The sequence below is a fragment of the Geotrypetes seraphini genome, chromosome 2 (assembly GCF_902459505.1).
Source record: "Geotrypetes seraphini chromosome 2, aGeoSer1.1, whole genome shotgun sequence".
NCBI classification, from domain to species: domain Eukaryota; kingdom Metazoa; phylum Chordata; class Amphibia; order Gymnophiona; family Dermophiidae; genus Geotrypetes; species Geotrypetes seraphini.
In genome coordinates, this window is record NC_047085.1 from 511543439 (window position 1) to 511569384 (window position 25946).

The following is a 25946-nucleotide window of genomic DNA, read 5'->3' on the forward strand; positions in this document are numbered from 1 at the left end:
CTCTCCTCTGGCCACCCCGACTCTCCTTTCGCTCTCCCCGACTCTCCTCTGGCCACCCCGATTCTCCTTTCGCCCTCCCCGACTCTCATCTGGTTGCCCCGACTCACCCTGACTTTCGGTGCACTGCCCCGACTCTCCTTTGGTTGCCCCGACTCACCCCGACTTTCGGTGCACTGCCCCGACTCTCCTCTGGTTGCCCCGACTCACCGTTCACCCGCCCTGACTTTCGGTGCACTGCCCCGCCTCTCCGTGCCTGTCCCCCTTGAAGTCCTGTCCCCCCTTGAAGGTCTGCCTGTCCCCCCTTGAAGGTCTGCCTGTCCCCCCTTGAAGGTCTGCCTGTCCCCCCTTGAAGTCCTGTCCCCATCCTGAAAGCCTGATGCCCCCCCTCGACGTCCGATTCTTCTCCCCCCTCGGCAGGACCACTCGCACCCCCACCCCGAAGGACCGCCGACTCCCCGACAATATCGGGCCAGGAGGGAGCCCAAATCCTCCTGGCCACGGCGACCCCCTAACCCCACCCCGCACTACATTACGGGCAGGAGGGATCCCAGGCCCTCCTGCCCTCGACGCAAACCCCCTCCCCCCAATGACCGCCCCCCCCCCAAGAACCTCCGCCCGTCCCCCAGCCGACCCGCGACCCCCCTGGCCGACCCCCACGACACCCCCACCCGCCTTCCCCGTACTTTGTGTAGTTGGGCCAGAAGGGAGCCCAAACCCTCCTGGCCACGGCGACCCCCTAACCCCACCCCGCACTACATTACGGGCAGGAGGGATCCCAGGCCCTCCTGCCCTCGACGCAAACCCCCCTCCCTCCAACGACCGCCCCCCCCCAAGAACCTCCGACCGACCCGCGACCCCCCTGGCCGACCCCCCCACCCCCCTTCCCCGTACCTTTGGAAGTTGGCCGGACAGACGGGAGCCAAACCCGCCTGTCCGGCAGGCAGCCAACGAAGGAATGAGGCCAGATTGGCCCATCCGTCCTAAAGCTCCGCCTACTGGTGGGGCCTAAGGCGCGTGGGCCAATCAGAATAGGCCCTGGAGCCTTAGGTCCCACCTGGGGGCGCGGCCTGAGGCACATGGGCCAAACCCGACCATGTGTCTCAGGCCGCGCCCCCAGGTGGGACCTAAGGCTCCAGGGCCTATTCTGATTGGCCCACGCGCCTTAGGCCCCACCAGTAGGCGGAGCTTTAGGACGGATGGGCCAATCCGGCCTCATTCCTTCGTTGGCTGCCTGCCGGACAGGCGGGTTTGGCTCCCGTCTGTCCGGCCAACTTCCAAAGGTACGGGGAAGGGGGGTGGGGGGGTCGGCCAGGGGGGTCGCGGGTCGGTCGGAGGTTCTTGGGGGGGGGCGGTCGTTGGAGGGAGGGGGGTTTGCGTCGAGGGCAGGAGGGCCTGGGATCCCTCCTGCCCGTAATGTAGTGCGGGGTGGGGTTAGGGGGTCGCCGTGGCCAGGAGGGTTTGGGCTCCCTTCTGGCCCAACTACACAAAGTACGGGGAAGGCGGGTGGGGGTGTCGTGGGGGTCGGCCAGGGGGGTCGCGGGTCGGCTGGGGGACGGGCGGAGGTTCTTGGGGGGGGGGGCGGTCGTTGGGGGGAGGGGGGTTGCGTCGAGGGCAGGAGGGCCTGGGATCCCTCCTGCCCGTAATGTAGTGCGGGGTGGGGGTAGGGGGTCGCCGTGGCCAGGAGGGTTTGGGCTCCCTCCTGGCCCGATATTGTTGGGGAGTCGGCGGTCCTTCGGGGTGAGGGTGCGAGTGGTCCTGCCGGGGGGGGGGATGTATCGGACGTCGGGGAGTCGGCCGGGCAAGAGGGCTTGGGCTCCCTCTTGCTCCGATCGTGGATGCGGGTGCGGGTGGGAGCGCGTGCGAGCGGTCGTTCGGGGTGGGGGTGCGAGCGGTCCTGCTGGGGGGGTGAATCGGGCGTCGGGCGGGGTGGGAACTATGTTTAAAAACTTTTGTATACCGCGCTCAGGCATATAACGCGCGAGGGGTATGCGCGGTACGTAAAATCACGTATAACGCGCGCGTTATATCCGCGAAAATACGGTACTAGACCTCAGGTTCTACATTTAGGTAAGGGTAAAATGGGAAAATTAATTTTCCCTCCATAAATTATTTCCTTATGTTCTAAACCTAGTATTCTTGCCTTCCCTAATATTTCTTGCTAATTAATCATTTTACTTGAAAGTATCACGTATAGGGAATCATGGAAATTAATAATCTTATTAATATTATATTTGTGCTCTTACTCATGGCTTACATACTTTTAGGGTAGCTTCATATTCACTATTGCTCACTGCAGTTATCTGGTATCCAGTGTTCCCGCTAAGCTGCGCTGGCGTGCGCTGGCGCACAAAATATTACATCGCAGCGCACAAGTTTCTCGTCACAGCGCACACACGTGCTTGCAGGCAGGCGAGCTGGCAGTCCATGTAACGCGTCGCAAAGGTAAGGGGAGGCTGGGGGAGGAATCGGACGTCGGGGTGGGGGTGCGAGCAGGGAGGGGGGCGATCGGAAGAGGCGTACGGCAGATGGCAGGGCGGCGAGAGGAGAATCGGGCGAGTTGGCTCATAACTTGCTGGCGCCCGATATTTTTAGCTCACAGCGAAAAAAGTTTGCTCACAACACCCGCCCGCTTAGAGGGAGCACTGCTGGTATCCCGTTTTTCTTAGCAGCTTTGGTTAGGGTCTGGCTATGCTCCAGTTTCAATAGGCTTGCTATGCCACTCACATGCCTTCACTCACGTAAGAGTCAAGTGCACCACCCCCAGAGACCAGCCCTAATGTGAAGTGGCAGGATATAGGCTCACTTCTATTCCCAAGTCGGTGCCACATAATAGCGTCATGGCACGGCACTGTATGTCTGGTTGCGTGTCATCATCTTCTCGATCTGGTGAAATTTTCTCTTAACCCAGCATGTTAGCAAAATCATCAGAATAAGAGAGCAGAGCTGACCAATTTTATCACAAAAGGATGAAAGTCTATATGGAATAACATTTCCCAGTACGTGATTTTCCAAGGAAAATATTTCATCATGACTGTTTAGCTTCAATGCTTTAATTATAATAAACACCCCTCGTGATAAAAGAGAAGATAAATAAAAAAAAAGAAAAAGAAGAAAAACCACTTTATGTACAGAATGTGATAACATGTGACACAATACTGGTGTGTAAGGTAGTATTTGTTTGAGATAAGAGAAACAACACTAATGTACTTAAAGGTATTCTGTAGGACATTCAGAAAATACACCTTTTTATGTTCTGGACATAATTATTATGTCACTTAAGAGAGACCATAAACACGTACTGATGGTAATACCAAAATAACTTATATCAGAGATGTGCACTGCACTGTTTATACCTGATAAGTTAAATAAAGAGAGACCATTTTTTATTTTATTTAGCAAATATCAAATACCAATGAGCACCATTTTACCAGGTATAAAGCTTTCTATTTTTTTCTCTTCAGATAGCCTCTTATAATATAACCCCTAACTAAAATATAATTGGGCTGTATGAGCCATAGCATAAAATCATTGTGAGCATGGTTTTCATAAGATACTTTCTTGTATGTGGGGGAATCTTTTTTGGAAAGGAATATGGTACCATTTGGACTAATAGAAGGGGTGGAATAGACTCTGGAAATGGCCAATGTGCGATGTTTATTGGGGTACCCCATAAGCTAAAACAGACAACACATAACAGAAACAGACAAACACAGAGCTCCGGCATGCTTTCTTCCATCAGTAATGATTCAGGGTTGAATTTAATCTGTAAATAAGCACACTATTAATCAAAAGAGTCATAAACAAATTTGGTATCCATTGGATTCCCACTATCAGGTCACAGTGCTGGAAGTATTTTAAATATAGCACAGTGAAATTGGTTCTCCTGACCATGTCTGGATACTAAGCTTCTAAAAGAAAGAGAGATAGAAACTTAAGTTCTTGCTGGTCTCCTTTCTTTCTTCTTCCATTTCAAAGCTCTGTCACACAATCATAAGAGAATGCAAGCAGGGACGTTTTCATCTATAAAACATACAAGAGAAGTTTACGTGCAGGTACAGTGGTTCACAATGTTAGTGTTTGAGGTAAAAGACACATTTGCAAAATCACTTGGAGTGCAACTTCCTTATACTATCTAACAAAACTTTATACTTTATAAAGGTCACTTAGCAATATTTCTACTTTGTTATTGTCCAACCTACCCCATAGGTTACCCCAGATGTGAAATATGTTGCCTCCAGAATCCAAAAAAGGCCCAAGTCTGGTTTTTACTTTGGGGAGAAGGGAAGTTTACAATTTTCTGTTTAACTTTCTCTATCACCTCTCGGCATCCTTTTGCCCACTTTCTGCTATAATCTTATGATAGAAAGTGGGTAGGAATGTCTAAAACTATAGATTCCATAGGAAAGCTGTAATGTTAACCCTTTTAGGATATCTAGCCCTATTATATTTTAAGGAATCCCATAGATTAATACAGTATATTCCCAAATTGGTAATTGTCCAATTTTAAAATTTGTAATATATTTTTTTTTTCTTCCTGCTTGTATAATTTTCCCCCCAATCCTGATATTTATATTCCTCCACCCCAGTGTCCACTACAGCTTGTACCTTTTGCTCCCCAGATTTCTACTAAATATTTATCTCTACCTGCGGACGCTGTTCTAATTTGGTCCAGGCAAACACTGAGGCTCGGCATTCACATTATTGATCCTCCCAACACTTCCACCCTTTTAAATCAGGATAAAGAATGGAAGCAGTTTCCTCAGGGGGAGCCGTTGGCACCAAAATATCCTCCCTCTCTCCTTTGTTCACTTGTGCTTGAGACATAGATTTCTTTCCCAGTCCTTTCCGCAATGCATTTTGCATTGCTACTTCTTGACTAATTTGAACAAATTTAGGGGCATCTGTGGCATCCAACATAATCCCTGCTGCGCCCAGCTCCTGCACCCGAATTACCAATTGTATTAGTGGTTCCCCAGGCTGCTGTGTAAAGTGTGCCATCGTATCCATGATTTCATGTGGAGTAACATCCTCCATAACATTATCTCTAGTTAGATTTTCTCCTGTTTGCAGATTTCCCTGTAATCTTTGTCTCTTCACAGGCTCTGCTTCTAAACTTTCTGCCTGTTCTCCTTCAACACATATATCCTCCTCACTGTTATTAGAATTTGAATCCCAAATATCCCCATCCCATTTGTTTGGATTCCAATCATCCGGCAGATGATAAATTAAGATTTTAACTTTTCTGTAACTCACTTTCCACCTCCGTTTCTTGTATTTATATCGTGCACATTGCATAGCTGCCTTTTCTGTTACATTTTGATAGGTGTCTACCTTATCCATTAACAACTTATTCTGACATTGTAGCATTTTAATGGCATGCTGTTGATTATACCTTTTCTTTTCCAGCTCTCCTAATTTCAATTGTAATTCCTGTTTAGCTTCATGCAAATTCCTCCAGTCTGACAAAATCATCCTTCCTTGTCTAGAAATTCCTTCTTGCTCTTCTCCTTTTGAGATTTTCACCTTTTGTAAGGAGGCACATAATTCATGTGGATCCCCACTTCCAAAAGTACAGGATTCACATAATCCTGCTTCTACAGACCACTCAGTGGCCATTAATTTACCTATACTGTCATTCCTATTCGGAATGGAGGGATTGGGAGCTGCTCCTCAACCCCTTGTTTTCTAGGTAGCTTTTCTGACCACATTGATCAACCCCACTTCTGGTACCAATTTGTTCTGCCACTTATTTCTGTCAAATGGGATGATCAGTGACACTCAGAAAAGCACACAGACAATATAAAAGCATAAACAATAACCCTTTATTATACATATATAAATATGAATATAAGCATAAAAAACATCACCGTAATCCCAGGCAACGACCTGCAATGACCAGCCTTCACAATTGGGAATCCTTGCAATTGATAGGTGGGTGGACCCGGGAGACTATCCCTTTAGACGTCTTGGATTCTCATGTTAGGAGCAGAATCCCGTCCTTTTAAAAGGGTGAAAGCTGTTGAGTTCAAAAAGCATAAACAGCTGGTCCTGCTATTACGATTAGTAAAACAGCTGGTGCTGGTCTTTTGTTTCTTGTTTTGACAACACCCAGGTCAGGATGTCAGAAGGAGGTGTGGCAGAAAACCAGCTTCCCATCTGGTTTCACTCTTCCTTTGATGTTGTTTGGGCAATACTCAGGTCAAGGAGGTCAGAATGTCAGATATGCAGACTTGTGGATTCATGTCAGTAGTATACTGAGTTTCAGTTACCCCCCCTGGCCATTCCCTTTGATGTTGTTTTGGCAACACTCAGGTCAAGGAGGTTAGATAAGCAGACTTGTGGATTCATGTCAGTAGTATGCTGAGTTTCAGTTACCCCCCTGGCCAGTCCCTTTGATGTTGTTTTGGCAACACTCAGGTCAAGGAGGTCAGAATGTCAGATTTACTGTCCTTTTGATGTTGTCAAGGTAACACTAAGGTCAAGGAGGTTAGATAAGCAGACTTGAGGAGAGGTGTGTGAAGGGAGCGGGGACCCCATGGCAACGCGCAAAAAACTCACTGGCGATAAACCCGGCCAGCGCACGATGGAGCTGGTGCTGGGCCGGACTGCACGTGGCAGCGCAGGCCCGGAGATCAGTGGCGGTGAGGTGGCGAGATTGAGCGGCGATATCGCGGCGGTAGCCGATATGGTGGCTGAGCCGTTGCAGGAGTGTGTCTCGCCGGAACCGCTCATGAAAGCGGACATGCAACGCTGGATCTCGGAGGTGAAATCCGAGATATCCGCAGTGGCGGTTCAAGTCCGGGAGGCGGTGCAGGAGCTTCGCACTGACCTGGTGGAGGTAGGTACCAGGGTAGAAGTGTTGGAGATGCGTCTTGGACGCTCAGTCTCTTTTGAGACTGAGCTAAGTAAATACTATATTTCTGGGACACATTACAATTTTGGGTCTAGGGGGAGTACACATTATAATTCTGGGACCAGAGAGAGTGCACACGTTGCAAATTGCACTAAAGGAGCTTGAGTAGCCCAAACGGGAATACCCCCACAGGGTACACACATTACCGAGTCTGAGATAGGAGCACACTATAGTCATGGGGAGACCGAGACAGGTTCAAGCTTTAGCTCTGGGTCTATGGAGTGTAAGAGACAGGCGAATAATGCTAGGGAGTGTAAGAGACATGCGAATAATGCTAATGGGGTCCTAGTTGATAAAGAGGGATCGTCCCCACTGAGATACAACAAACACACAACGTGGAGGGCTATGTACGTCAACGCCCACAGTCTGGGAAATAAGATCCTAGACTTGGAAACAGAAATGAGGAATGCCGACCTGGATGTAGTGGCGATATCTGAGACCTGGCTCACAGACTCCCACGGGTGGGACATAGTCATACCAGGTTACAACTTGCTTTGCCGGGACAGGGAGGGTAAAATGGGAGGTGGTGTAGCATTATATACTAAAGATGACATTAAGGTCACCAGAATCACGGATGTACAGTACACTGGGGAATCCCTTTGGGTAAATTTGGCCAGAGGGAAGGACAAATGCCTGTATCTTGGCGTAGTATACAGACCCCCAAGACATCAAGATGACCTAGATAAGGAATTAATCAGAGATATATAGAATATCACCTTGCGGGGTGACACAGTATTGGTAGGTGACTTCAACATGCCTGATGTGGATTGGGTCACACTTTCCTCTGCTTCCGGCAGCAGCAGGAAGCTATTAAACTCTTTGAATGGAGCAAGACACAGGCAACTGGTATCTGAACCAACAAGGGATCAAGCAATACTGGACCTAGTACTTACCAATGGGGAAAGTATCACAGAGGTCTCGGTGGGTGAAACTTTGGCCTCCAGTGACCACAATATGATATGGTTCAATCTCAGGAAAGGTTTCACGAAATCTACCACAATGACCAAGGTTCTCAAATTCAAAGACACAAACTTCCAAGACATGGGAGACTTCGTTCACCAGGCGCTACAAAGCCAAGCAGACACCGACAGCGTGGAAGAAATGTGGTCAACTCTGAAAGCCACCATACAGGAAGCAACAAACCGCTATGTTAAATCAGTAAGCAAACGGAGTAGGAACAACAAGCCACAGTGGTTCTCTACGGAGATCTCGGACATCATCAAAGAGAAGAAAAAAGCATTCATCTCTTACAAACAATCAGGGACACAGAACTCTAGAGTAAAATATCTGGCCAAGTCAAGGGCCGTCAAAGCAGCAGTTAGGGAGGCCAAATTCCGCATGGAGGAGTCTCTAGCAAAGAACATCCAGAAAGGAGATAAATCTTTCTTCAGGTATATCAGTGACAGAAATAAGAACTCGGGCGGGATAGTACGTCTCAGAAAACCAGACGGAGACTATGTAGAAATGGACTCGGAAAAAGCCCAACTGTTAAATAAATACTTCTGCTCAGTCTTCACCCGCGAGGTGCCGGGAATCGGCCCTCAGCCACAGACAAGGGTTAAATCAGTTGACCCGTTTAGTAATTTCAAGTTTACACCCAGCAGCGTCTATTGCGAGCTGTCAAAAATCAAGGTCAACAAGGCAATGGGGCCTGACAACCTATACCCTAGGGTGCTCAGGGAGTTGGGTGATGTCCTAGCGGAACCGCTATCCGCACTCTTCAATCTCTCCCTTAGTACAGGTAACGTCCCGATGGACTGGAAGACAGCTAACGTCATTCCACTCCACAAGAAAGGCTCCAAGATGGAGATGGCAAATTACAGACCAGTGAGTCTCACATCAATAGTGAGCAAACTAATGGAAACCCTAATCAAACACCAATTGGATAGAATCATGGACGAGGAGAAACTACGGGATCCCCGCCAACATGGATTTACTAAGGGGAGATCCTGCCAATCCAACCTGATCAGCTTCTTTGACTGGGTGACGAGGAAGCTGGATGCTGGTGAGTCCCTGGACATCGTCTACCTGGATTTCAGCAAAGCATTTGATAGTGTACCACACCGCAGGTTGCTAAGCAAGATGAGTTCTTTAGGTTTGGGTGACACATTGACAAATTGGGTTGGGAACTGGCTTGGAGGTAGGCTTCAGAGGGTAGTGGTGAATGGCACCCCCTCCGAAATGTCAGAGGTGATAAGTGGAGTGCCACAGGGCTCCGTCCTGGGCCCGATCTTGTTCAACATCTACATAAGAGACTTGGCAGAAGGGCTCCGAGGAAGAATAACATTATTCGCCGATGATGCCAAGCTAAGCAATGTAGTGAACAAGAGCACAACAGACAATAATTCAATGGCAGATGATATGATGCATGACCTACTTCTACTGGAGCACTGGTCTAGGTCCTGGCAACTCAGTTTCAATGCCAAAAAATGCAAAGTCATGCACCTGGGAAGCCGAAATCCATGCAAGATTTACACCCTAAATGGCGAGATCTTGACGAAAACTGAAGCAGAAAGAGACTTAGGGGTGATTGTCAGGGAAGACATGAAGTCTGCAAATCAAGTTGAGCAAGCTTCATCCAAAGCAAGGCAAATCATAGGTTGCATACGCAGGAGTTTCGTCAGCCGTAGACCTGAAGTCATTATGCCACTGTATAGATCCATGGTGAGACCGCACCTGGAGTACTGTGTGCAATTTTGGAAGCCACATTACTGCAAGGATGTGCTGAGACTGGAATCGGTCCAGAGAATGGCCACCAGGATGGTCTCGGGACTCAAGGAGCTCCCATACGAGGAGCGGTTAGGGAAGTTGCAGCTCTACTCACTCGAGGAACGTAGAGAGAGGGAGATATGATCGAGACATTCAAGTACCTCACAGGTCGCATCGAGGTGGAAGAGGATATCTTCTTTTTCAAGGGTCCCGCGGCAACAAGGGGGCATCAGTGGAAAATCAGGGGCGGGAAACTGCACGGTGACACTAGGAAGTTCTTCTTCACCGAAAGGGTGGTTGATCGCTGGAATAGTCTTCCACTTAAGGTTATTGAGGCCAGAAGCGTGCCAGATTTTAAGGCCAAATGGGACAAACATGTGGGATCTATCCGCAAAGATAGATAGGGAGGGTCATTGGAGTGGGCAGACTTGATGGGCCGTGGCCCTTATCTGCCGTCTATTTCTTATGTTTCTATGTAGAGTGGGCAGACTTGATGGGCTATAGCCCTTTTCTGCCGTCATCTTTCTATGTTTCTATGTTGTGAGGAGAATGTGACTGGTGTGCAAAGATCTTTGGAAACTGCTTATGCTGACTACCAACTCCTTTTGGATAAGGTCAAGGATCTGGAGAACCGCACCCGGCGCAATAACTTGCGGGTGTGGGGCTTACCAGACCTGCCAGAATATAAAGATGTTCACGCCACCACTGTCAACCTGATTCGCTGGCTTCTACAGAATGACACTCTGGAGCCAGGTCTTGAGCGTGCGCTTCGAGCTCTGGGGCCCCCGAACCACGGATCAACCCAAAGATATTGTGTTGTGCCTCCAGAGCTTTGTACTTAAGGAGCAGATCTTCCGCAGAGCCCGCGAGTTGGGCACGGTAACTTGGGAAGGCCATCGGCTGGAGTTCTATCAGGATCTTGCTGCAGGCACGCTCCAGAAATGCCGGGCGTTCCGGGAAGTGACTAAGGCTCTACAGCGCAGCAATTTGCGCTACCGCTGGACTTATCCTTTTGGGGTTGTCATTTCCATCAATGGAGTCCACACTAAAGTTACCAGCGTTCGTGAGGCCCATGTCTTGCTGCAACAAGCGGGTATTGAGATCCCGGAGGAGGCTGCTCCTGCTGGGGGTGCGGTGTCCAGCCGTGTGGGGAATCCTGACGCCTCCCGATGGCAACGAGTGGAGCGTGGACCTCGGAGCGGGCGGGGAGGTCGTGGGGGAGGACCTCCTCTTCAGGCAACCGCCTCTTCCTCGAGTGATCTCCCTTGAAGGCGGACGGACTACATTTCTTTCCATGCTGTCTCTTCCCTCCACACTTGTAAGGGGTGTTTTTTGGATCCACCCCTTGTGACTGTGTCCCTGGGTTCTGAGTTTTGGGTTGGAGCCTTGGGGGGGTTGCCCCTGGACTGGACTTGGTGTGTGGGGAGTGGGGTGGTTTGGGGATGAGTATGAGATATGTGGGGGTGAAGTGTGGTAGGCTGGGGAGGGGTTTGTTTTTTGGTGGGTTGGTGTGTTTGCCTTTGGGATTATTGAGTGTGCTGTATTGATAGTTGGCGTTTGGTTGTGGGGAGTTGAGTCAGGGGCTTAGGGGATGATTCACTTCCTTGTATAATGGTGGGAGATCTGTGGACTCTCACTTTGGGGGATGGGGGTGGAGGGGAGGGTTGGTGGGTGGGGGTGGGGGATATGGGGACGAGTATGATGGGGTTGGGTCTGCATCTTTTCTGATTTATTTGGTTTATGGAAGGGTTTAGGTTGGTCTCTTACAATATCCGGGGTCTCAATTCCCCCAATAAGAGAAGGGCTTTTTATAGAGAGCTGCTCCGCTTGCGGGCAGATATTTGCTTTGTCCAGGAAACTCATTTACTTTCGTCCCATGAATCCCTGGTTAAAGATTCTCGATTCCCCCAAGCATTTTGGGCCTCTCAGGTGGGCACTTCCAAGAAAGGTGGGGGTGGGGATTGTTATTCGTAAGGGGATTCGTTGTGAAGTGCATAGGGTGGTGCAGGACCCTCAGGGTAGGTATATTATGCTGGAGGCTCTGATCGAGGGGAGCTTGTATTCATTGGTTAATATCTATGCTCCCAATGAAGGTCAGGGGGCCTTCTTTCGTGAGTTGGTGCCTCGAATTCTCCGGTTTAAGGGGGGTGCCCTGGTTTTGGGTGGGGATTTTAATCTCACCGTTACCCCTCATTTGGATAATTCGGGAAGGGCGGATCACTATGGGAGAAGGGATCGTAAAATGTTGCGGGAGGCGCTGGCTGCCCTTAATGTGGTCGATTGCTGGTGGTGGCTGCATCCGTCGGCTAGAGACTATACTTACTTTTCTGGGATGCACTCCTCTTACTCTAGAATAGACTATGTGTTTGTGGAGCGGGGATTGCTTCGTCGGGTGGAGTCGGCGGGGATTGAATCACTCACGTGGTCGGATCATGCTCCTATTTGGGCACGGTTCTTGGGGGAGGGGGGTGGATCGGGACAGAAATTCTGGCGTTTTAATGACAGTCTCTTAGACGACCTGGAGGTGGGGGTGCAGATAGAGGGGTGGCTACGGGAGTACCTGGAGGTGAATGTGGAGTGTGGGGCGTCGATGGAGGCGGTTTGGGAGGGGTTAAAGGCTACCCTTAGGGGTATATTGATTGCTCTGGCTTCTGCCCGGCAGCGTAAACGTCGGGAAGCTGCGGCGGCTTTGCTACTCTTGATAGGCAGTTTAGAGAGTTTACATAAGCGCAGACCTTGGGATATAGAGCTACATTGGCGCTTGTTTCAAGCTCGCCGTGATCTTCAGGCTTTGGATTTGGAGCGTTTGCGATTTAATCTGCAGCTCCTGCAGCAGAGATATTTTGAGTTTTCTAATAAGGCTAGCCGACTGTTTGCTCATCGTTTGAAAGTGCAGCAGACGCGCAATCAGATTCTATCGCTTCGGGCGGCTTCTGGTGAGTTGTTACGGAAAGATGATGCTATTCGTGCACGCTTTGTGGAGTTTTATTCCCATCTCTATACTCCGGAAGAGACTGGGTCCCCGCAGGACCTTGATAGCTATTTAACCTCTGCGGCGTTGCCCAAGATTGCGCTGGAAGATGTTGCCCGGTTGGACCGTCCTCTCACGCTGGTTGAGGCTCGTGGAGCGTTGCGTTCCATGAAACTTGGTAAGTCGCCTGGGCTGGATGGCTTTACTGTTCAGTACTATAAGCGTTTTCAAGATCTTCTGTTGCCTCCTCTGTTGCGCTTTCTTAATTCTTTGCATGAGAATAGTGCCCTTCCGTTCTTCATGCGATTGGCGGGCGTTACGGTGTTGGCTAAGGCTGGGAAGGACCCCCTCCAGTGTGCTTTTTATCGACCGATCTCTCTGTTGGAGGTGGATACTAAAATCTTTACGCGGATTCTGGCGGACAGATTGATGAGTTGGATTCCCCGGTTGATTCATCCGGATCAGTCGGGCTTTGTGGTGGGTCGGCAAGTGGGTGATAATACACGTCGGGTTTATAACTTGTTTGAACGGGCCAGGGGTGGTATGCGGGAGACGGTGTTTTTGTCTATCAACGCCGAGAAGGCTTTTGATAGGGTCTCCTGGCCTTTTTTGTTTCGGGTTTTGGATTCTGTGGGTCTGGGTCCGCGCATGCGGGAATGGATTCGTGTCCTTTATACTCGTCCCATTGGTTGTATTAAGGTGAATGGGGGTTACTCTGAGACTTTCGCTCTTGCACGGGGCACGCGACAGGGGTGCCCTCTCTCCCCGCTCCTCTTTGCCTTGACGGTGGAACCCCTGGCGCACAGGTGCGGATGAATCAGGATATTAGGGGGTTACTGTACCTGGAGGGGACAGTAAGTTGTCCCTGTTTGCGGATGATCTTCTGTTTACGGTGGAGGATCCTGAGAGCTCTTTGCCTGCTATATTGCGGGAGTTGGATGCTTTTGGTATGGTGTCAGGGTTTCGTGTTAATGTTGGGAAATCTGAGCTGCTTAATATTAATTTGTCCCTGGCCAGAGTGAACTACCTACGGGACCGGTTCTCGTTTCATTGGGTTCAGCATTCTTTGCGTTATCTTGGGGTTTATTTCGGCCCGCCGGGAGTGAATATTTATGGTCTTAATTTTCCTCCACTCTTTCGTCGTATCCGACAGGACTTATCCAGTTGGAAAGATCATTTTTTCCCTGGTTGGGTAGGGTGGAAATAGTGAAGATGATGATATTGCCTCGTCTCCTGTTTTTATTTCAGGTGTTACCGATCTGGGTGAGTAGGCGTACGTTGGAGGGGGTGCAACGGCATATTTTTGACTTTATTTGGGCCGGACAGCGACCTCGAGTAAGCCGGAAGGTCTTATGTTTGGGTAGGAGTGATGGGGGGTTGGGGGTTCCCAATGTGGTAAAGTATTATCAGGCCGCTCAGTTGCGCGCCCTTTTAGAATGGCAGGCGCAGGACCCGAAACTGTGGGTGATGATTGAGCAAAGTTTTACTGACGGGGTGCCGTTGTTACATCGGCCTTGGGTCCCTGGCAGAGTGCGATCTGTGGGAGTGCTGTCTTCGGTTGACACTTCCTTATGGGTTTGGAATTTGACCAGGGGTAGCTTATTGTTGGGTAGGCGCCATTCTTGGTATACACCGTTGCGGCATAATCCGGATTTTATACCTAGTCAGGGTGAGGGAGTGTTTGCTAGTTGGGATTCTCGTGGCTTGGTCTGTGTGGGGCAATTGTGGAATCCGATTTTGGGCCGCATTCGACCCTTTGTTGAGCTCCAGGGCTGGTTTCGTTTTGGAGCCCGGGATCTGTTTCCTTACTTGCAAGTTGTTCACTATCTCCAGACCTCCCGTCTCCTGGGGGACTTGCGGGGTGGCAAGACTCCTTTTGAGTTGCTGTTGGGTCCGGTACTCCGGAAGGGAGCTCTGTCTGCTATATATCGGTGCCTTAATAGTTGGGGGGCTTTGCTCCCCTATATGTTGGCTTGGGAGGGTGATTGGGGGTCCGCTATTACTCTGGACACTTGGGGGGACATTTGGAAAGAGATTTCTTCGGCGGGCATTGCAGCTTTGTTGGTTGAGAATGGATATAAGGTTCTTTTCCGTTGGTATTATACTCCTCAGGCTCTGGCTCGTTGGCGGGGGGGGGGGAGCGAGTGCCCTTTGCTGGAGGGGCTGTGGGGAGGTGGGTACCTACCTTCATATGTGGTGGCAGTGTGGGCGGGTGCGTGGGTTCTGGGCTGGGGTTTTCTCTCGAGTATCCCGGATCCTTAATTTCCAGATTCCGGTTGATTGGTGGCATGCCCTTTTGTATTGGCACCAATTGGATCTAGCCTGGGGAGACTCTTTGTTTTGTAAGTTGGCTTTCACTGCTGCCCGGTTGGCTTTAGCCTCCTTGTGGAATCAAGTGCACCCTCCCACGTGGCACATGGTGGAGCAGCGTTTGCTTACTTGGCAGCTTCTATATCATTTGACGGTTCTACGGCATGGCAAACGACATGGCTATGCTCGTATTTGGCGTCGCTTCCGGGCTTCTGTGGGAGTTAGTTGTGGGGGTGGAGCGGGGAGTTGAGTTGAGATTGAGGCTTGCATGGGGGGCCTCGTACTGGGGGGACCCTATTCCTACTCCCTTCTTTGAGTTGGGTTGGAAGATTCTTTACCCTATTTAGTGCTGTTGGTACTGTGTTTCGTCCCTGGGGGGGTGGGAGGGGGGATTTTGCTGAGTTCTGGTGGTTTTTGCAGTTGGTTTTTGCAGATTTGTGGGGATTGCACATGTTTTATATGCTGGCAGCACCTCTGGTGTTTTTTTTTTTATTGCTTTGTGTTGCTCATTGTTATTGCTGCATATTCTTGTGTTTATTTCAATAAAAGCTCTCATTTAAAAAAAAAAAACAACAACTCTCATCATATTGCCTGTTGCTGGTCATTTTATTGGAACTTGACATCATTAATTAATTCATTATTAAACAGACGTAAGTGGTACATCCTCCAATTACATATTGCATACTTCAACAATATTCTATTGGGTCTATCCAAGTCATATGATTTCCCATTAATTTTACTTCCTTAGCAATAATGACTTAACCCATCACATGCTATTGGCGTCATCTCTTGTCAGCAATAGAAGGAAGTGGACAACATGCTGATCTTGCACACGTGTTCTATTCTATTGGAAATATCTCAAGCTCATCAATACATGAAGAAGGACACGGTACTACTCGAGAGGATCCAGAGAAGAACGATTAAAATGGTTAAGGGACTGGAGGAGTTGCTGTACAGTGAGAGATTAGAGAAACTGGGCCTCTTCTCCCTTGAAAAGAGGAAACTAAGAGGGGACATGATTGAAACATTTAAGATACTGAAGGGAATAGACTTAGTAGATAAAGACAGGTTGTTCACCCTCTCCAAGGTAGAGAGAACGAGACGGCACTCTAAAATTAAAAGGGGATAGATTCCGTACAAACGTAAGAAAGTTCTTCACCCAGAGAGTGGTAGAAAACTGGAACGCTCTTCCGGAGGCTGTTATAGGGGAACACACCCTCCAGGTATTCAAGACAAAGTTAGACAAGTTCCTGCTGAACCAGAACGTACACAGGTAAGGCTAGACTCAGGGCACTGGTCTCTGAATTAAGGGCTGCCGTGTGAGCGGACTGCTGGGCACGATGGACCACTGGTCTGACCCAGCAGCGGCAATTCTTATGTTCTTAATATTTGCCCTAAATGGAAGAAAAATATGTTTTATAAAAAGGGAAGGTCCTGCCAATCCAATCTAATCAGCTTCTTTGACTGGGTAATGAAAAAGCTGGATATGGGGGAGTGCCTGGACGTCGTGTACTTGGACTTCAGTAAGGCTTTTGATAGTGTCCCACACCGCAGGTTATTGAGCAAGATGAGTTCATTGGGATTAGGAGAAACATTGACTGCATGGGTTAAAGACTGGTTCAAAGGTAGACTTCAGAGGGGGGTGGTAAATGGTTCTCTCTCCGAAACGTCGGAAGTGATCAGTGGAGTGCCGCAGGGCTTGGTCTTGGGTCCGATCCTATTTAATATCTTCGTAAGGGACCCGGCTCAGGGGCTTCGAGGTAAAATTACATTATTTGCCGATGACGCTAAATTATGCAACATAATAGGCAAAAGCACAGTGCCCGACAGTATGGTGCAGTACCTACTCTTACTGGAACATTGGTCCACAACTCGGTAACTAAGTTTTAATGCCAAAAAGTGTAAAGTCATGCACCTTGGCAGCAGAAATCCATGCAGAACTTACACCCTAAATGGTGAGACCTTAGCAAGAACTATAGCAGAACGGGACTTAGGAGTGATCATTAGTGAAGATATGAAGACAGCCAATCAAGTGGAGAAAGCTTCATCCAAGGCTAAACAAATGATGGGTTGTATCCGAAGAAGTTTCATCAGCCGGAAGCCCGAAGTTATAATGCCGTTGTACAGATCCATGGTGAGACCTCATCTGGAATATTGTGTGCAATTCTGGAGGCCACATTATCAAAAAGATGTGCTGAGAGTTGAGTCAGTTCAGTGAATGGTCTCAGGACTCAAGGATCTCCCGTATGAGGAACGGCTGGGTAAGTTGCAGCTATACTCACTCGAGGAACGCAGAGAGAGGGGAGACATGATTGAGACGTTCAAATATGTCACGGCCGTATTGAGGTAGAAGAAGATATCTTTTTCCTTAAAGGACCTACGGCAATAAGAGGGCATCCGTTGAAAATCAGGGGTGGGAGATTTAATAGCGACACTAGGAAGTATTTCTTCATCGAAAGGGTGGTTGATCATTGGAATGATCTTCCACTGCAGGTAATTGAGGCCAGCAGCTTATTAGATTTTAAGAAAAAATGGGCTAAGCATGTGGGATCACTTCAAGGAAGAACTTAGGGAAGTGGGTCATTAGAGTGGGCAGACTTGTTGGGCCGTGGCCCTTTTCTGCCGTAATATTCTATGTTTCTATGTGTTGTTATGGCTCCAACATCTTGTTCCAGACATTAACCCCAAATCTATTAAGGAAACATATGTTCTTTAGCACTCTCCAGACCGGTATAGTTTAATCTTTACGAGTGGGTTATTTATCTCATCATGACCAGCAGGTGGAGACTAAAAACAAAACTGTGGAATAGTACATAAGAGGTACCTTCCCCTAGTCCTATCAGTCTTCTTTTAGTCTCCAGCAGGTGTGAGTGAGCTGTACCCATCTCCCTTGGTAGGGCTGTTGGAATTTGTTTAGGGATCCTAGTCCCCATTTTTGTGCTGGATTGAGCTTGGGTGGGCCGTGTTTGGTGGTCCGTCCAACCTCGGAGGTGTCAAATTCAGATCTCATGCTGGGTCCCTCCCCCCATTTCCTCCACCTCCCTAACATTTTTTTAGAGGTGCCTCAGCAGTAAGCCTTGCCCCCTAAGTCAAGCAAGGCATGCTGCTTTGAGAGCCAGTAGAGTCTGTTCTGTAAAAAAATTAAAAAATCCTAAGGTAGTGCCAGTCTGAATGGTTGTTTTCCCTTTAAATATGCTGTAATTTACTGTATTTTTTAACTAACTGGCACTTTTCTTCTAGCTAGGTCACATATGGACCAATTGAGCACTTCTCAGGGAATTGATGCACAATTTGGTCCAGATGCGAGGCACTCGCAGCCGGCCTGAACTCGGCTGTTCGGCGGTGGTGGAGCTCCTTCCGCAGCGGTTGCAGGTGTCCAGGGCTCCCCGCCGCTAGTGCTTCACAAGTTCGCAGGGATTTCCTCAGCCGCCGACAGTAAGGGTAAAAAGGATTCCCTTACCGCCAGTTCGGGACTCCCTCTCAGCTGATTTTTTAACAGCTGATGCCGGCTTGCCTGTTTTAGCGGCTGGGACAGTTCAGGCTTACCAGCCGCTACAGGCCCTGGAGGGGTTATTTTTGGTGGGAACTTAACCATTTTCACAGACAGGCCCCTCCATTTTGTTTGCAACCTCAGGTGACCTTCCGCCTGTATTGGAAAAACAGGGGCAGGTTTCATCTGGGCCCCCTGCTGTGACAGGGAGTCCCATGGGACCCCCAGATTTTTTTCCCCCGATTTAATTTTTGCTTTGTGCAGAGCCTATTTTCAGGTGGCTGGGGGGTCCCACGTTTTCCCAGGGGGTTTTGGGGGGGGTCCCTCCACATCCCTTGTGGCTTTACCTCCCTCTTCTCCTTTGACATCCCCTCTTTCTCCTCCCTCATCCAAGCACCCGCGGGTGGCTTGGGATGCGGATTGGTGGTCAGAGGAGCAAGTTGGCCTGGATGAGGACCTGGACTCTTTTGAGGAATTCCAGGATCCGATTGGGGCGGGGCAGCGGGTTTCCCGCCTTCCTGCGAAGAGACGTCCGTGGTGCGCCTTTTTCAGAGGGATGAGCTACCAGACCTGATTCAGCAGGTCTCCTCGGTGCTGCGTTTTGAGGAAGCACCGTGGGGGACCCTCTTAGGGGGACCCTCGCTGCATCCCGCTCATTTCCTATGCATCAGGATATTCGGGATCTCGTTCTGGTGTAGTGGAATACACCGGAGGCGACGTTTCGGTTGGCGCACGCCATGACTCGTTTGTATCTCATCCCGGAGGGAGAAAGGGCTACTTTGAAGTCGCCAATGGTGGACGCGGTGGTCTGAATGATTGCTAAGCAGCATACGGCGCCCATCATGAGAGTGAACCACTCCGTGATCCAAAGAGGTTTGCCCTGGCAGAGAGCCTCCCTCCAAAGCCACCTGCTCAGACTGCTGCAAGTTTGTTCCATTCAGTGGAGTGGCATCTGAAGGGGATGGCGCTGCGGAGACCACTGAAAGAGGAGAGACTCCTGTAGAGGGTACATATTAACATAGTAGATGACGGCAGATAAAGACCCGAATGGTCCATCCAGTCTGCCTTACCTGATTCAATTTAAATTTTTAAATTTTCTTCTTATCTATTTCTGGGCAAGAATCCAAAGCTTTACCCGGTACTGTGCTTGGGTACATTTGAGCTGTGGCCCAGGGGACCACCAAGGACCCCAGCACCTGCAAATAATGCCAGGCTGAGAGAATCAGAAGATCCAGGAGATCTCTGATTTGCTTCTGAAGTTTCTATCTGCGTAGCTTGGGAAAAAACACACAGTATCAAAGAGAAGGCCCAGATACTCCAAGGTCTGCGACAGCAACAACGGGCTCTAATTGGAGTTGAAAATCCAACCCAAGCGTTGTAGCAGAGACATCACCGTCTCCATTGCTCGTTCGTACTCCTGCCGAGACAGAACCCGGATCAACCTGCCGTCCAAGTAAGGATGAGACAGACATGGGTCGGTAGAATGGAATGCTGCTACTATTTGGGGTTTTGCCAGGTACTTGTGACTTGGATTGGCCTCAGCGAAGACGGGATACCGGGCTAGAAAGACCATTGGTCTGACCCAGTAAAGCTATTCTTATGTTCTTATGTTAAATAAACAAAGACAAAAAACTACAAAAAAAGTCATAAAATGACAAACTGCAAAAATGTGGCGCGAATAATTATTATTAATTAAAATCACAGCATCTTATTCATCATTAGGACTGAACCTTCTTACTGTTGTTCTTGTACACATTAATAGGTTAAACCACATTAAAGGGCCGAAATCCAAAACACAGGCTGTCACGGGCCAGTTCCCGCCCAATCTCCGTCCCAGACCCCGTCTCCATAATAATAGAAACATAGAAACATAGAAAGATGACGGCAGAAAAGGGCCAAGGCCCATCAAGTCTGCCCACTATAGACCCTCCCCTTAAGATTAGCTAGTGTTTTGCCCTGACCCTCTTAGGGATCCCACATGGGCGTCCCATTTATTCTTAAAATCTGGCACGCTGCTTGCCTCGATCACCTGCACTGGAAGCCCGTTCCACCGATCAATCACTCGCTCCGTGAAGAAATACTTCCTGGTGTCGCCGTGAAATTTTCCGCCCCTGAGTTTGAGCGGGTGCCCTCTTGTGGTTGAGGGGCCTCTAAGAAGGAAGATGTCATCTTCCACTTCTATACGTCCGGTGATGTATTTAAACGTCTCAATCATGTCTCCCCTCTCCCTGCGCTCCTCTAGAGTGTAGAGCTGCAAATTGTCTAGTCTTGCTTCGTACGGGAGACCTTTAAGCCCTGAGACCATTCTGGTGGCCATTCTTTGGACCGACTCGACCCTCTGCACGTCTTTGCGGTAGTGTGGCTTCCAGAATTGCACGCAGTATTCCAGATGAGGTCTCACCATGGCCCTGTACAATGGCATAATGACAGCAGGCTTTCTGCTGACAAAACTTCTACGGATGCAACCCAGCATCTGCCTTGCCTTTGAGGAAGCCTTCTCCACCTGATTGGCAGATTTCATGTCTGCACTAATGATTACTCCCAAATCTCGTTCCGCTGAAGTCCTGGTCAAGGTCTCCCCGTTCAAGGTATAAGTTCTGCACGGGTTTCTGTTACCTAGGTGCATGACCTTACATTTTCCAGCATTGAAGCCCAGCTGCCAGGTTGAGGACCAGCATTCCAATGTGCGCAGGTCCTGCGCCATACTATCTTGTAAATTGTCCTCGCTTACCATATTACATAGTTTGGCGTCGTCGGCGAATAATGTTACTTTACCTTGAAGCCCTTGAGTCAGATCTCCTATGAATATGTTGAAGAGGAGCGGACCCAAGACCGAGCCCTGAGGCACCCCGCTGGTCACCTCCGATGTCCCAGAGAAAGTACCGTTAACCATCACCCTCTGACGTCTGCCACTCAGCCAATCTCTGACCCATGCCGTCAGAGTCTCTCCCAACCCCATTGATTTCATCTTGTTTAACAGTCTGCGGTGTGGGACGCTGTCAAAAGCTTTACTGAAGTCCAGGTACACTATGTCCAGTGAATCTCCTTCATCCAGTCTTTTTGTTACCCAGTCAAAGAAGCTGATGAGGTTTGATTGGCAGGACCTACCCTTGGTGAATCCATGTTGATTGGGGTCCCGTAGATTCCCTTCGTTCAAGACCGTGTCTAACTGGCGTTTGATCAGTGTTTCCATGATTTTGCATACTATTGATGTCAGACTCACCGGTCTGTAATTTGCAGCCTCTGTCTTGCAACCCTTTTTGTGTAGAGGAACGACGTTAGCTGTTTTCCAGTCCAAGGGGACTGTCCCTGTACTCAGTGAGAGATTGAATAGTACGGCTAACGGTTCTGCCAGGACATCACCTAACTCCCTAAGCACTCTGGGGTGCAGATTGTCCGGTCCCATGGCTTTGTCCACCTTGAGTTTTGTTAGCTCAAAGTAAACCTCGCTGGGTGTGAATTTAAAACTCCGAAACGGGTCTTTTGTGTTTGACTGTGGTTTCAATTGAGGGCCGGACCCTGGCGCCTCGCAGGTGAAGACCGAGCTGAAGTATTTATTTAGTATTTCTGCTTTTTCGGGATCTGATTCTGCGTAATTCCCGTCTGTTTTTTTCAGGCGTACTATCCCGTCTGTGTTCTTTTTCCTGTCACTGATATACCGGAAGAAGGATTTGTCCCCTTTCTTAATGTTGTTTGCTAGAGTTTCTTCCACTCGAAGTTTGGCCTCCCTGACTGCCGTTTTGACCTCTGTGGACTTGATCCTGTGTAGCAGTTGATCTTCGCTTTTCCCGGTGCGTTTGAAGGAAGCAAATGCGTTTTTCTTCTCCTTAACGAGACGTGAGATCTCTGCGGTGAACCACTGGGGTTTGTCCTTTCTTCGCTGTTTATGTGATGATTTTATGTAACGGCAGGTTGCCTTGTGTATGACAGATTTCAGGGATGACCACATATCCTCCACATTCTCTGTCTCCGTTTGGTCCTGGAGTGCCTGATGGACGAAAACTCCCATACGTGCAAAGTCTGTTCCTCGGAAGTTGAGTACCTTTGTTTTAGTGTTTGATCTATGGAAACCTTTCCTCAGATGGAACCATATCATGTTGTGATCGCTGGAGGCTAGCTTATCTCCCACGAAGATTTCTGAGACGCTTTCTCCATTGGTGAGTACTAGGTCAAGGATCGTTTGGGCCCTAGTGGGTTCCATTACCATTTGATTGAGGCGTGCTCCTTTTATGGAGGCTAGTAGCCTCTTGCTTCCGCTGGTTGTTGCTGAAGGTGTGCTCCAGTCTACATCCGGCATATTGAAGTCTCCCATTAGTACAACGTCCCCCCTTAGCGCGATATTTTCTATGTCTTCGATTAGTTCCGTGTCCTTGTCTTCCGGTTGTCTTGGAGGTCTGTATACCACACCAAGATACAGGCATTTTTCTCTCCCTCTGGCCAGGTTCACCCAGAGGGATTCCCCGCTGTACTTGACTTCCGAGATTCTGGTGGTTTTGATTCCTTCTTTAATGTATAGCGCTACCCCTCCGCCTAATCTGCCCTCTCTGTCTCGACGAAGTAAACTGTAACCCGGTATAGCCATATCCCACCCATGAGAGTCCGTGAACCAGGTCTCGGATATTGCCACCACATCTAGGTTGGCATTCACTATCTCGGTTTCCAATTGCAGAATTTTATTGCCTAAACTGTGTGCATTGACATACATGGCCCTCCATCCCTTGTGTTTGTTAGAGCTGTCATGCGTGCTATGGGTGCTTACCTTGGGCTCAAAAGGGCGGTTGTGTCTCGCCTCCACTGGATGGTTCCTTACTGCTGTGGAATGTGAGTGGATACCCTCCCCCAACTTACCTAGTTTAAAGCCCTGCGAAGTAGGCGGGCTAGACGGTGTCCCAGTACGTTTTTACCTCTTTTGGTCAAGTGAAGTCCGTCTGGTCCCTGCAGTCCCTGGAGTGCCTTTCCATGGTCCAGGAATCCAAAGTTCATCTCAATGCACCAGTTGCGAAGCCACTCGTTGGTACGTTGGATGCGTTCTTCCCTGGCTCTTCCTCTGTCTCTAACTGGGAGGATGGATGAGAAGACCACCTGTGCACCCGTCTGCTTCAGCTTCCTACCCAGGGCTCTGAAGTCATCGGGTATGTTCTCTACGGTGTTCCTTGCAGTGTCGTTTGTACCTATATGGATAAGAAGCATAGGGAAGTGGTCAGTAGGTTTTAGTATTTTATCGAGAGAGGTGGTGACGTCACGAATCCTGGCTCCAGGGAGACAGCAGACCTCCCTCGACTGCAAATCTGGTCTACAAATTGGACCCTCGGTTCCTCGCAGCATGGAGTCCCCGATGACTACCACAATAGTAATTATAACCATTTTTTCTGGGGGGTCATGTGATGCACTCAGCCTGATCAGACGTGTCTGAGTACCTCTCCCGAACTCTGGGCTGATTATCTGCTATATCCCGCTCCAAATCTGCTTTTTCAGCCTATGTTCTTCATCCATCGTCGGGGGCAAGTCTCTGGTTGCTCGTTTCTACCAACTCTGGCCGGGGTTTTCCGGTATGCCAGCTAGAGTCCAGAAGTCTGCTAAAGCTTTGCGAGGCCCTGCTACACCGGCTAAGATGGCGGAGCACACTCCATCTGACCGCATGCAGCTCACCCCAACCATCATGCTGCAGGCCGACGCGATCGAAGAGTTGAAAAAACATCTTACAACTTTTCTGGATGATAAACTCACCCGATTGCAATCCACGGTCGACGGTCTTAAAGACACGGTAGAACGGCAGACTACTCGTCTCCAACACGTGGAGGACAGAGTCTCGGCGCAAGACGATCGCACGGCGGCTCTGGAGGCGGGAGCCCGAGCTCTGGAGGATAAATGCCGCAAATTGGAGGACCGGGCTGAGGACATTGAGAACCGGAGCCGTAGAAATAACATCCGGCTTATCGGTCTTCCAGAATCGATTGCGGGTGCGGATTTGCATGCCTTGGTCTCCACGTGGCTGCCCAAGGAGCTGGAGATGGACACGGGAGGTTCGCCCCTCTTGATCGAGAGAGTGCATCGGATTGGAGCTCATCGGGAAGGAGAGCGGAAGCCACGGCCAGTCATTGCCCGTATCCTTAATTTTGCCGACAAGACCCAGATTATGCTCCATTATAAGGCGAAAGGCAATGTCCTGTATGAGGGCCAGCGGCTTCTCCTGTTTCAGGACTACTCCCCTCGTGTTTCAGAGCAGCGCCGCGCTATGGCTCCGTACTGCACACAGCTCCATCTGAAACAGTTGCGTTTTGTTCTGCAATATCCGGCAAAACTGAGAGTACACCATGCCAACAAGACGCACTATTTCACCACCCCGGCGGAGATTTGATCCTTCTTAGAGGGCTTGCCAGACTGAGTACCTTATCTGCGTGATCCCTGTGATCTCTGTCATTGACCGATGGCACTGTACCGGGGGCTAGACTTTGCTATGCACTCCATGAGGGTGATCCCCTGCTGCAAACTCGACGACCTGGACACTCTGTGTTTTTTTTTTTTTTTTTTTTCTGTTCTGGCTTCTTCCCTCCTCCTCCTCCTACCTCTTGTTTTTCGGGCCCACGGGATCCGGGTGCGAACCGCTGCTCCCCTTTGGGGGAGTGAGCTGGTAATCTTGGGGCCCGGGATCGAGGGGACGGGGCATCGAGGTCCCGTCTCTTGTTATCCCTATTTTTCTCTGTCCTGCATCTGCTGCCTGACTATGTGTTATTTTCCTTGCTTGGAGGGGTCTTGCCGCTGTGTGTTCTCTCTGTGGGCCTGCTTTTGTTCGTTGCCGCCTTTTTGGCTTTTGTTATCGGCAGGGCAATGTGTGGGACTCTTAGTTTTGTGTTTTCCTCTCTGCTGGTCTTATCCCCATCTGGGGCTCTGTTTACTGTCTCTCTCGCATTTTTATTTTCCCCTACTGGACTTGGAGGTGGGTTCGGGGGGGGAGGGGGTCTGGGTTGGATTGTTTGGACTAGATGGGGTTGCTATTACTTGGAGTTAGTGGGCTTCCGGGAATGTGTACTGAGGTATAATTGTGCCCTGCTCCCATTGTGCTTGGTATTTGACTGGCTTTCCACCTGATGGGCTGCTGTTCTTTGGACGGCTGGGCATTCCTTCTAGGGCACGTGGGGACTAACCTTCTTTCTTGTCTTTTGGGAGGTGGGGGCTTCTGGGTCGAGAGGGTCTGCAGGGAGTTTCTTATTGCTTTGATGGGTATGTTTTAGTGGGTAGGGGATTGGATGACTATTAGGGTGGGCATAGTCTGGGGTGTTTCGGGGTTTGGTTGGGAGTCTGTGCTAGTTTAGCGGGATTTTCCTTTCTGCTTGATCTTGGTTCAGGGTACGGGAGGGGGGAGGTATGGTTGAGTGCAGGCAGTTTTTCTTGGGTTGGGGGCATTGGAAAGTTAGGGGAGGACTTTCCGGGAGGGGGGAGTGCGGTGGTACGCGGGGTAGGATGTGTGTTGCATGTTTGTGGATGTTTGTAGGGGTGTGTGTGAGTCAGTGGGGTGGGATGGGGCTAAAGGGTAGTGCTGACTGGGGGACCGG

The 25946-nt window shown here is 49.5% G+C and overlaps 1 protein-coding gene across 12 annotated transcripts in view; it reads left to right on the forward strand.

Annotated features, from left to right (window-relative positions):
- Positions 1–25946, forward strand: part of LOC117355233 (zinc finger protein 271-like) — a 906970-nt gene that overhangs the window by 528447 nt on the left and 352577 nt on the right. The gene's annotated exons all lie outside the window — the stretch shown is intronic.